This window comes from Tenrec ecaudatus, chromosome 5 (assembly GCF_050624435.1).
Source record: "Tenrec ecaudatus isolate mTenEca1 chromosome 5, mTenEca1.hap1, whole genome shotgun sequence".
Lineage (NCBI taxonomy): Eukaryota > Metazoa > Chordata > Mammalia > Afrosoricida > Tenrecidae > Tenrec > Tenrec ecaudatus.
The window spans coordinates 131770540-131781646 of NC_134534.1; the positions used below are offsets into that span (position 1 = coordinate 131770540).

An 11107-nucleotide genomic window follows, 5' to 3' on the forward strand; every position below is an offset into this window, starting at 1 on the left:
TGACACTGCTGGGGTCACCGTGAGGCAGAATTGACTCAGGAACATCAGGCCTAGTTTTGGAAAGCCTGCAGTTAGGCTAGCTAAGGTCTCATATGCCTATATATTCCAGAGTCAATTCTTTCTAGGATATCCTGCCCCTCCAGAGACCTACCTGATAAGAGCCTCTGCTCTTTATTCTTCTTTATGCTAATTTCCTAGGCTTTGCCAGAAGTAACAATGCACAGGATTCACCCCTCTGGTTCTCTGTTATTGAGATTACCCCCTGACCTCCTATTACCCCTTTGACTGGATCTTTGGGGAACCTGTTAAGGGGGTCTTTGTAACTGAGTATTTGCTCAAAGCGGTGAGTCTCTGCTTTCTGCGCCCATGACCACAGAACACGTGAACATTAGACCAAGGAGGAGGGCCAAATACCGAGGCACCATTTGCTTATTATTACAAAAAGAACATTCCAGCACATGAGTTTTCAGTAGGCACACACAGCGGAAGGAGGCCAAGGAGGGAACAGGTAGGATGTAGACATGGACAGGGAAAGCTTCCTGGGCTGTGGCAAGATCATTAAAGGTTAACAGAGGGATACTGTCAAGCCAGAACCTAGGGGGTAGGCGTGTTCAACTGTACACTGTTAATCAATAGACCCAGGGACAGGAGCTGCTAACCAAAGGGTTAGTGGTTCAAGCCCACCCAGCTGCACTAGGGGAGGAAGCCTGACAATCTGCTTCCATCGAGATTACAGACTAGAAAACTCGGTGCACCAAAGCTGCTCTGTCACATGGGGTCGCTATGAGTCAACATCAACATCTGATAATAACTGAGGGCCACAAATGAAACAGAGCTCACAAACATGGGAGGAAGCTGTTTTTAAAGGTCATAAATGCTTGACTCTCTTCCCATCAGAATTAAATAGAGTCCTTGCCCCTGGAATTTGGGAGAATGCAGCTGCTTCCATCAGTAGAGAAAGGTCAAAGTTATTACTCCAGAATGGGTGCCCTTCCTCTAAACAGACACTTCAGTGCTTCGCCTGCAAGCCCCGCCCTCCACACTTGCCTCAGTCACCAGCGGGAGCACAGCAGAGGTCTGGTGTAGATTGCATCCGTCCTCTTTAGCACAATGATAACCTAACATGAATTTCAGATGGTTTCAGTAACCCACCAACTCAAATTGTCTCAAAAAAAATTAAAAACCACCACCACAATTCGCTGCCACGCAGTGGATTCTGACTTAGCGTGCCTACGGGATGGGGTCAAACTGCTCTGTGGATTTCTGGCACTGTGGCTCTCTACTGGACTAGAAAGCCTCCCTTTTCTCCCTCAAAGCAGCTGGGGGTTCGAACTGGTCATCTTGTGTTTAGCAGCCCAATGCATAACCCACTATGCCAGTGGTTCTCAACCTGTGGGTCGTGACCCCTTTGGGGGTCAAACGACCCTTTCATAGGGTCGCCCGATTCGTAACAGTAGCAAAATGACAGTTATGAAGTAGCAACGAAAATAATTTTATGGTTGAGGGTCACCACCATGAGGAACTGTGTGGAAAGGGTGGCTGCATGAGGAAGGTTGAGAACCACTGCGCTATCCCTTCAGGGCTCTTCCATGTTGGCTAATGAGTCTAAAGAACCCTATCAAATCGTTGCCTGGCCAGCTGGCTGCTGCAGGAAGCAGCATTGGTCTCCAGCTCTGTACACCCCCAGTGCAAATAAACCGATGTCTCTGAGAGGACTCCAGGTCAGTTTTTCAGTCTCTTTCCTTCTACAGCTCTTCCTTGTTTAGGCTTAAGCCCAGACAAGGTCTTTCTTGCTGCCTTCTGAAGTCAGGTCTTTAAGCCCATTCAACTTCTGGCTGGGTTTGTTTTTAAACAACAACAACACATTCACAGTTGCTTTGTTCCCTCTCAGAAAGCAGCCAGCAGGCTGAGAAAAACCCAAGGCTCCTGGAAAAGTCACACAGGGACACTGAGTCCCTGAGTCACCCTAGACCAGGCGCCAGCCTTGTGAGTGCAGGAGCCTCCCAGAGATTCCTCAGCCACTGAGTCACCTCCAGCTTCAACCTCAGACATGATGAAGACTGCCAAGACCACACCAGCCATCCCAGGCATGGCCTGTTCAAATCCCCGGTGTGTTGAAGCAGGGTCGTGTTTTCTGCCACTGCTTGGAGCCATTGCCATCTGTTGTCATGCAGCGATGGAGGAGTGTCAGAAGTCAAAAATAAGGATGAAATGGAAAGAGCCGAAGGCTGAATGCTCACTCCCTGCCCTGGAGTCAGGCAGACGCTTAGCAACCCCCTTGTCGGTTTTGAGATAGCAACGGTTTACAGGAGTAAAAAGCCCTGCCCCTCTCCTGAGGGTTTTGAACTGCTGACCATGTGGATCAAAGTTCAACATGTAACCACAACACCACCAGGGCTAGAAGTTCAGCTTGTAACAAACCAGCCTCTTCATCTCAGTGACAGCCAACACTTCTTGAATGTTAGTTTGTGTCAGGCACAAGTACTTTGGCAGGTAGCGACTCTTTTTGCCTCACAACCTTCAGAGATAAAGAATATTATTTTTCAGTGTTTTGCTCACTGCCATTGGGGCAATTCAATCTCATAGCAATCCTACAGCACAGGTAGAACTGGCCTTTATGGGTTTCTGAGACTGGAACTCTTCTGGGGAGTAGAAATCTTCATCTTTATCCTGAGGAGTGGTTGTGGTTTCAAACTGCCAACCTTACAGTTAGCAGCCTGAGGTAGTTAGTTTATTGAGCCAACCTGGCCAATAAACACATGTGAGGTTAATTGAAGGGCAGCGGGATTAAAGGCTCAGTGAGCCTCGCCTTTCTAGTTCTCAGGTCTCTTGCTTTCTGATGGTCGGACCAGGGTGCAGCTGCCTTAGCCAATTCCCTGCTTCAGCTGGCAAGGCTCACTTCCTGCAAGACATCCCTCAGGAGAAGCCACATGGACCTACCTTGATGTAGCCCTTGGTGCTGGAGCAGCCTTGTGGAGACCCCTGCCAGTGCTGAGATGCTTATACGTTCACTGATTCGGCTTTCCTCCTGCAGTCAGCATCATTGTGTGTGTTTTGTGAGATGAAGGAGGACTTTGTGGATTGGTGTTGGACATATGGGTTAATGTTGGACTTGTGGGCTTGGGCAGCACTGGGTTGGGATGTTTTCTTGATGTGCACCTAACCTTTATATAAAACTCTCTCTTATACATATGAGTTTGTGTGGATTTCTCTACTGTATCCAGACTGACACACAGCCCAACACATAATTACTATGCCACCAGACTCTTTACAGAGAAAGTGGTCCCTGGAAAAGGGCATCATGCTTGTTAAAAGACGAAGACCCTGGACAAGATGGATTGGCACAGTGGCTACAACAATGGGCTCAACATACCTTTTCACATACTCATTACCCTTAGCTGCAGGAATAACAAATATGAAACACTGTCTTGAGGGTGCAACCATTCTTTCTTAGAAAGAACGTGGGTGTGAAGCCAGTGTTAAAGAGGTGGGGGGGGGGGTGCTGGTAGGAGAGCACTGTCCCAATGGGTTTTTTTAGGCTGTCAACTTTGTAGGAGCTGATTGCCAGGTCTTTATCCCAAGGAGCTGCTGGGTAGGTTGGAACTGTAGACCTTTCCTTCAGCAGCTGGGGCTCAGCACCCTGAACCACTGGCTGAGCAGTGGGTCCTTTGAGATGCCAGGCTTTACGTTGGCTTGTTTCCAGAAGCTGATGGTCAGGTCTTTCTTCCTCATCCATGTTGGCCGGGGGAGTCCTGAAGAAAGTGTTCAGCATCATATAACAACCAGCGTTCACCGACAGGCGCTGGAAGTTTGTGAGGCACATTTCAATCACTATCTAGGAACAAATGCAGTTTGGATTTTACACCCCATGATTAAGGAATGCTAGCAAATACTAGTTGTTTTTGACAAGACGACAACCATTGTTGGGATTTATTTTTTCTCTCTTAGCATTCTTAGTTAAATGCAAAGGGCTAAATATTAAATAAAACCAACATCATAATTGAAGAAATGCTAGTCTCGTCTTGTAGCAAAAATCAAACACATGCACGTGCACTGTTTAGAAAATAGAGTTTCATTGTGATATTGTAGCAGAATTTAATCCTCAGGATAACTTCACCTTTTTTAAAAAAGAAATTCTCTAATAGCTTCTTTTTGAGGCGATTTAATTGAAAACATTGAGGAAATGTAATTGGAAAACGCTATTTATCCCCAACTCTGATGACACTAAAATTAAGATAAAGATTGTATGAAGTTCACCTTCCTAACTGTAAGCTGCTTTGTCCCCAGTACTCACACCACGACTCAGGACAAACTGAACCCCGGCTGACAGCGCCAATCTGGTCTCCCCTCTCCCCCAACCCCTACTACCGGCTGACTTTTTGAACATTCGTTTTCCACCCAGCTTCTTACTAACACAGCACTTTGCATGAGCCTTGTTAAATTTGTGGGAAAATCTTTTCACCCCAAAGGAAGGAATCCCTAGTGGTCCGAAGGTTCAGGGTTCAGTAGCTGGCTGCTAATCACAAGACTGATGCCAGCCATTCAGTTCCACCCAGCAGCTTCTTGGGAGAAAGATCTGGCAATAGTCCCTTATAACAATTACAGCCTAGAAAACACTGTTGGGCAGGTCTACCTTTGTTGAACTTTGAGGGGGAGGGGGAGAGGGAGTTCTACTCTGTTGCCACGAGTTGGAATTAACTCAGTACCTGATAATAAATCATGACAATAACAACCTAAAAGAAACTATTCTCAGCCCTAAAAAACCCCTCCCATATTTTTCTGTATCTTCTAGCTGCAGCTAATGGCTTGTCTTCACCAAATACCTGAACCCTTGTTCAAGAAACAAAAAACTAGCCTGATCTCTGCCCCAGAGGCACTGTGTGATCCTAGGGAAGTCTACAAGCCTCTTGGAGTCAAACTCCTTACATGGAAAATGGTGAGCACTTCTTACCCTTTTGAAACACATATCCCATTTTTATAAACAAAAGATTCATTCATATCCTGTCCCTCTTCTTAGGGAGGGATCCCCCCACATTTCCTCAACAACCAGCTCTTTCCATGGTGTATTACTAAACAGCCATTTCCTGTTCTCAGCAAATATTTTCATATTATGTAATATTAGTTTCCCCAAACTAATCACCTCTCCTAAACACCTGAAGTGGCGTGTCTAATTCCTCTCCCCAGAATGACATTCTTCTAAAAGCCTACCAGATCTTCAGTGATTACGATCTCACGCCTGACCCTCGAGCCTTCGGGTGCTCACTGACGCTGGTAGAGGAGGCCTCCTCAGGAAGCATTGCTGGTAGGGTCCCGGCTCATGCGCACACAGGTCCATTCCAAACATGCTTGCTTAAACATGCTTGAACACGTGAGTCACACACCCGTCCCAGTCTCATTAAACAGCAGAAAACTCACGGCCTCTGAGTCCACTCTGACTCGTAACAACCTTCCAGGACAACCTAGAATCCCCCTGCCGGTTTCAGAGACTCTAACTTGTTATGCGAGTAGAAAGTCTCGTCTTCTCCCAAGGAGTGACTGGTGGTTTTGAAATACCGATCTTACAGGTAGCAGTTCAACACATAACCACATCACCACTAATCTTGGGGTGTCTTTAAATACATATATTCAAAACAATGGCTTCCCAGGGGATTTGCCAGACCAATGAAATAGATAGGCATATTTAGAAGGGTATGGCACCTGTTTTTTTTTTTTTGGGGGGGGGGGCTTTCAAAGAAGTAGTCTTGATAAATTTCCTCAAAGGATGCAGGATGATCATGGGAGCTCATTAACAGGAATTTCTCAGAAAATGGAGGATGCCATAAGAGGCAGAGAGGCCAGGAAATCTGGGAAGCGAACGTTTCTCTGTCACCACCGTCGACCCGCTCGTTCTCTGTGGGAAGCGAGGGCTGCTCTGTGAGAATTCTCACCCCATACACCCCACAGCCTTCATCTTGTCCCTCAGACTCTCTTGTCCCCCACACTCAGAGCACTGTAAAGGAACAATATGGCAAAAGCGCGGATGTAAACGGAAGAGCACAGGCTTCTTCGGGAACGATCAGAGCTGGTGACAAAAAAGTGCTGCCCGTGTAAGCATTCTTGCTTAATCAAGATTCTGATGATTTTGCAGTAATCATTTTTTATTTACTCTGGTGTGTAAAGCATTCTGGATTAAATTGTTTTAAATACATTTTTTTGGTGGGTGGGGGCTCTTACATCTCTTATCACAATCCACAAATTCATCCAGTGTGTCATATGCCGCCATCATCATTTTCAAAGCATTCTCTTCCCACCTGAGCCCCTGATATCAGCTCCCCATTTCTTCCCCTTTCTCCCCTCCCGCCCTCCCTCACAAACCCTTGATAAGTCATAGAATATTCTTTCCATATCTTATATCGTCCTCCGTCGCCCCTCATCCACTTTTCTGTTATTCGACCCCCGGGGAGGGGATCTAGTTTGATCCTTGTGATCGATTCTCCCCTTCTCCCCACACCCTCCCCTAATCCTTCTGGTATCTCTACTCTCCTTGTTGGCCCTGAGGGGGTTATCTATCCTGGATTCCCTGTGTTGAGGGGTTTTATCTGTAGCAGCGTACATGTTCTGGTCTAATCTGATTTGTAAGGTGGAATTGAAGTCATGATAGTGCGTGGAAGGAAGCACCAAAGAACTAGAGGAAAGTTGTGTGTCTCATGAGTGCTATACTTCACCCTGACTGGCTCATCTCTTCCCCGTGACCCCTCTGTGAGGGGATGTCCAATTGTCTACAGACGGGCATTGGGTCTCCACGCCATGCCCCCGGTTCCAATTCACCTTGGGTATGGTTTTCTTCTGGGTCTTAGCTGTCTGGATAGATTCTAGTAGTACAAAGATGGAAAGTATGTGAAAAATTGGTATGAAGGCGTCCTGGTCCAAGAGCACTTCCTGAACGGCAGTACGTCCTCCTGAGTCTGCAGGCTACACGGAGCCCTGGATGGGGCCAACGATGAACACGCTAATACACTTGTCTGTTCACTGAGAAGTAAAAAGCTTGATTCCACACAGAGACACCGCAGAAGAAAGGCCTGGGGACCTGCCTCCAAAAGAGATCAGCCGTTGAAATGTCTCTCCAGAAGGATGGAGTTGCCATGAGTCGAAATCAACTGGACAGCAATTATGTTCAAAGCAGGAAACCTGTCCAGGACAAAGCAGGAAATCTACCCAGAACTTTTAAAATATAGCACGCATCTGTTGAAGCCACTTAACTCTGATCTCGGCACTGGGCCAAGCAAGGAGCCCGGCAGCACCGTGTTTGGTGGGAAAGTTTGTGAACCAGATACAACCTCCCAAATGGGTGCCTTTGTTCACTAATGAGATCAGAACAAGTAAATAGAATTTACTTTCAGAACCAACTCTGATCAATTCACCATGGCTGCCGAGAACATTCTTTGTGAAGGCATGTCCAGACCCAGAGCAAACTAGCGTGGCAACCGATTAGCAATGCCAGTCCAGCAAGTGGGATCGGGAAGTGGTGACATGAAGAGCACAGCTGGGCCACTCTTGGGACAGCTTTTCCATGCAGATAAAGGCCACTCATATCGTTTTAGACTTGGAAACACTGGTGGAAATTGAGAGGGGTGAGGTCAGACGTGGCAATGGCAGGAGCTGCATCACATGATCTATTTCTTGGGAAATGTCTCCCTTCTTGGAACAGGAGGAAACTGAACTTAGCAAGGTGCTGCTCCATATCCCATGTTAAAAAAAAAAAAACTTAAAAAAAAATAAAATGCCATTTACCCCTCTTTTTCCATCATTAAGCACAAACAACAGCACCTGTGTTCATGGTATTGCTTCTTGCAGTTTTCAAATCTGTACACTGTCTATCACACTCCACAGTAAGTCCCCATCTTAACCGCAGAAAACAGAAGCAAACTCACTCTGCCTTCCAGTTGCTTCTGACTCATAGCAGCCTTATAGGACAGGGGAGACCTGCACCCTTAAGTTTCAAAGACTGTAGATCTTTTGTTTGTTTGTTTAAATCATTTTGTTGGGGGCTTGTACAACTCTTATCACAATCCATCCATCCATCCATTGTGTCAAGCATATTTGTACCTTTGTTGCCATCATCATTCTCAAAACATTTGTTTTCTACTTGGACTCTTGGTATCAGCTCCTCATTTCCCCCTTCCCCCTCCCTCACCACCCTCACCTCCCCCATGCACCCTTGATAATTTATAAATTATTATTTTGGTATGTCTTACACTGGCCAACGTCTCCCTTCACCCACTCCCATCAAGATCTACATTCCTGTTGTCTACAGTCTTGACGTACAACAAGACCATAGATCTTTACAGGAGTAGAAAACCTCATCTTTTGCCCACAAATAGGCTGGTGGCTTCAAACTGCTGACCTTTATGGTAGCAGCCCAATGTGTAACCACTACGATTACAGAAAATGTTCAGCTGACAACAAAAGAAATAAATATTTGATACTGCTATTCAGTCTTTTATAATAATCCAACCAAGCAGATAATATTTGCCTGAAGGTTTTGCTCACCAAAATAAGATACACTGGCCACGTTATTTGTGTGTGTGTGCCTCTCACTATCATGAAAGAACAACTATCGCCTCACTTCTGCTTAGAAAACATCCAAAATCTTCAGAGAGCTTCTAAATTCTAATTCAACCATTCTTATCCAAGCTACACAAAGCAGGTTTAATCTGTTCTTCCTAAAGCAGAAACAAAACATTAATTTCCATTACCTGAGTTATAAGGCCGGTAGGAAGTAGTGAAAATCCTGGATTAATGTCACTGAAGAAAAATAGGTAAAGAAGAGATTTCTTAATTCTATGTATTAAGAACATTGCATATATATGACAATCGCTACGCTATTATGAAGAGACCTCAGCATACAGATCTTCAATAAGATGCTTATTCCTTTGTAGCATAGCCATCCAGAGACGGAGCGGCCCCAGGCTGCTGGAGCAGCTCTCCAGATTCAACAGGCTATTCCAGCTACCCTCGTTCTAGCCACTGCTATGACGTAGATTCCCTACTCATGGCAAGCCCTTGCCCATATGGGACAGGAAACGTACTGCCTGGCCCTGTGCCATGCCCATGATCAGTGGTAGAGAGGGCATTTGTGATCAATGAACTTTTCATCAGCTCATTCTAGACGCTGCACTGACACCTACTGAGCTCCAGAGCAGCATGTCCGCCCACGGACAGAGGGGCGGGAGCGGCAATGAGCTGCACTGTGAAAACGCATGGCTTCGGTGGGCCTCGCCTTAGTCCTCAAAGTAACGGCCTTGATTTGTAACACGTAGAGAGGTCTTTAAAGAAGGGTAGCCGATTTGCCCAATGCAGTGCATCACTTGACTACAGTTTCTGTGAGCATGGGGTGTGCACCCAAGGAAGACAAAACCCCTGACGACTTCCATCTTTGCTCCCATTTCATGATGTTACCCACCGGTCCACTTGATGTGATTTGGCCTTCTTGCCATGGAGTGCGAGCCCACGCCGAAGGCTGCAGTCCTTGATCTTCGTCAGCAAGGGCTCAAGCCGTCACTTTCAGCAAGCAAGGCCGTGTCCCCTGCATATCCCAGGTTGTTCATAAGCCTTTCTCCAACCCTGATGCCACATTCTTCTTCATATAATCCAGCTTCTCTGATGATTTCCTCTACATGCAGATTGAATAAGTCTGACGAGACGATATGAAGCATGGAATGAAGGGCTGTTCGCTTCCTGCTATTTCATAATATAGTCACACCTGAACTGAAAGAGGGAGGGAATTATGGGACTCAGCTATGTACTGAGCAAAACCAGCACATTCTATTACAAAAAAGAAAAAGGGGGAAATGAATAGCAGGGGACAAAGGTCCATCAATTTCATACCCCAGGAGTTGAGAAACTATGGTCCACAAGTCAAATCTGGCTGAGAGTCGTTCTACAGATGAATATTTACAATCAATGTGATGATGGACAATAATCATTATATAATTTAAAAAGTCACAATAGCAACAAAACCCAAAAGGTATTTAGGAAAAACAAAATGCACTCATCAAAAACAAATATATATTATTGAGCATAAACCTACCTGGGCACAGCACTCTTCTTGTGACAAATGGAGCCTTCAATGATCTAGGCTTTTATCTTTTGCTGCCTAACAGCTACACCATCTATGACAGTAACATAATCTGCAGTCAACTTGAGGAAGGGGTGGGGTCTAGCCTGTTAATCAGGTTATAGCCAATGAAGCCTCTGAGTGGCCATGGTCTTCTCCAGAGGATTCTGGGAACTCTTGTCTTCCTTCCTGGAAGTTGGATACACACTCTGATACACATTCCTGATGACAAGCCAGATAGAGCTATACTGATGAAGCCAGAGCCCCGGAGCTGGAGGAGTCATGTGAAGACCCACTCAAGCACTGAGATACTTCCACCACCACTGGATCCACAAGACTTTCCTTCCACCAGCCTATGATCTTCCTGCATTCGGTGCCATTGCATGTGTTGCGTAAGTCTGAGGAGGATTTGGAGACTGGTATCGAGCATATGCGCTAATATCGGACTTAGGGACTTGATCTGGACTGGGCTGGGATGTTTTCTTAATATATAATTACTCTTTTTTTACATGTCCCTTCTCATCTGTATCAAAACTCATATTGCACAATGAGTTTTGGGTTGCAAAAGAGGATTTATTCTTGCACCCGTCTTTTTAGTGTTTGTCCACTAATTAAACAAACACAAACACAAGTGCAACAATTACTCTTTGATACAAAGCTCTTTCTTATACACATGAGTCTTCCTGGATTTGTTCCTCTAGTCAACCCAGACTAACACACCATCTTACTGGCATAGATCAAAAAACATCTATTTCTTGTTGACAGCTTCGTGAGTCATTGGGGCAGCCAAACTCCAGTTTCCTCTGGATTGAGTTACCTCGAGCTTGTTCATCTCACCATGCAGCTTTGGAACCCCAGAAAAGGAAGTGGGATGGGGCCATTTCCTTTAAGGCCTAGACGGATTTGGCACACTGCCACGTTGGCCACTTTCCATTGGCCAAAGCAAGTCACATGACCAAACCCAACATCAATGTGACATTAAGTAGTCTCCTTCCAGGAGAGAGTGAGTAT

General features: G+C 45.7%; 1 non-coding gene across 1 annotated transcript; it reads right to left on the reverse strand.

The window, feature by feature from the left end:
* Nucleotides 1–10604: 10604 nt before the first annotated feature.
* On the reverse strand, nt 10605–10732 carry LOC142449720 (small nucleolar RNA SNORA40). Its single transcript, XR_012784837.1, has one exon. It is a non-coding gene; the product is annotated as a small nucleolar RNA SNORA40 (small nucleolar RNA).
* Between the last annotated feature and the right edge of the window lie 375 nt (nt 10733–11107).